This window comes from Chrysochloris asiatica, unplaced genomic scaffold (genome assembly GCF_000296735.1).
Source record: "Chrysochloris asiatica unplaced genomic scaffold, ChrAsi1.0 scaffold00439, whole genome shotgun sequence".
In the NCBI taxonomy this organism is placed as follows: Eukaryota; Metazoa; Chordata; class Mammalia; order Afrosoricida; family Chrysochloridae; genus Chrysochloris; species Chrysochloris asiatica.
The window spans coordinates 571,335-573,300 of record NW_006408957.1 but is presented as its reverse complement, the minus strand read 5'-3'; positions in this window follow the sequence as shown (position 1 = coordinate 573,300).

Sequence of the window (1,966 nt, the reverse complement as noted above, 5' to 3'; positions counted from 1 at the left end):
CAAACTGTAAACATCAATTTCCCAGTTTTTTTTTTGGTCAGTGATTGAGGATGTTCCCATTCCATACTCTGCAGTTTACTCTTAAGCTCATATGCATGTTCAGATTGATCATATGCATGTTCAGATTGATCATATGCATGTTCAGATTGATCATATGCATGTTCAGATTGAGCATATGCATGTTCTGATTGATCATATGCATATTCTGATTGATCATATGCATGTTCTGATTGAGCATATGCATGTTCTGATTGATCATATGCATGTTCTGATTGATCATATGCATGTTCTGATTGAGCATATGCATGTTCAGATTGAAGCTCGAGAACATCAAAACAAGTCCACAAGAAAGAAATATGACCTCGAGACCCACTTGGCTTTAGAGATCATCTCAAGAACAGATTTTATGCATCAGACACTAATGTTTGAAGAGTAAGGTGGTTGTGAGATGACATCAACAGCATGATATATGAAGAAAACCAAAGGTCATTGAAAAGACAAGAAGCAAAGAAAAGACCACAGTGGACATCAGAAGAGACAGAAACTGCCTTTTGGAGGCGAGAAGCTAAGGCAGCTGGAAAAGACAAAGGAATGGATTATAATAAAATGTACAAAAATCTAGAGTTATAAAATAAAAAGAATTCTGATCAAAAGGGAGAAAATGCAGAATAGAATTTTAAATTATCACAGAATCTAGAATTTCTGGAGCCATGGAAGCAGAATGAATCTTGAAACTATTGCTCTGAATTAATCTTTAAACCTTAAACTAAAAATATTGACAATAGTTTAGCATTAAGAATATCTGCCTTGAGCATTGTGCTCTGCAATCTATTTATAAGGGATCAAATTTACAATAGAAACTCCAAAGGTTACACAGTAAACTTAGGGGCAGTGGGTTTGCGTTAATGTGGGAGGGGCACAATTTCAATATTGTGATCAGTGTCAGTGAAATATACTCATAGAAATCACTCATTGGTGGATGGTCTTCTGTGTTTATATCAACAACAGCAATCAAAGTAAAATTATAAAACAAAACCCCCATGGGTGTATGTACAGATTCCTCATGAACACAATCAAGTGTTCTGGAATACCATAGCTTGTCGCAAGACCACTATTAATCAAATTTATATACCAACCACTGAAAGAATGATTATGAAATTGAAAAATTCTACTGACTTCTTCAGTGTGAAATTGATCAAACATGCAATCAAGATGTATTGATAATTACTGGAGTCCTGGTGCGGCGCTGTAGGGTAAGTACTAGACTGCAAGGTAGGCAGTTCAAACCCACCAGCCGCTCCTCAGAAACCCTGTACAGGGTCACTACGAGTCAAAAGCAACTGGACAACATTTAACAACACTGGCCAAAATATTGAATGAGGCAGAAAGGATCAAAAGAAAAGAGAAACACCCAGTTACTGTGCCTAAAATAAACGGACGATGTCCAACCATTTCAAGAGACGTCATATGATCCCGAGCCAATGGTGCTGAAAGATGAAGTCCAAGGGGCCCTGAAGCCATTGGCAAGAACAAGCCAATGGAAACCGATGGAATACAAATATTTGTTCCGACCTTGTGGTTCAGTGCTTTAGCCTTCATTCAGTGTCGCTGAAAACTAACCTACAAGATTGAAAATAGGGAGCCAGAGATATTAGTTTCCAACAACAATACAAGTGCCACAAAGTAAAGAGAAGGAATAATGTAGTTACAGGGCTTCTAATGAAGAGGAGACCAAATCTATTTAATAAATGAATAAAAACCCTAACCCTAACCCTAACCCTAACCCTAACCCTAACCCTAACCCTAACCCTAACCCTAACCCTAACCCTAACCCTAATGAAGAGGAGACCAAATCTATTTAATAAATGAATAAAACCCTAACTGTAACTCTAAAACTACACGAAGGCTTACTCTTAGCCCTAGCTCAACCCTGATCCTACCCCAACCCTAATTCTAACCCCAACCC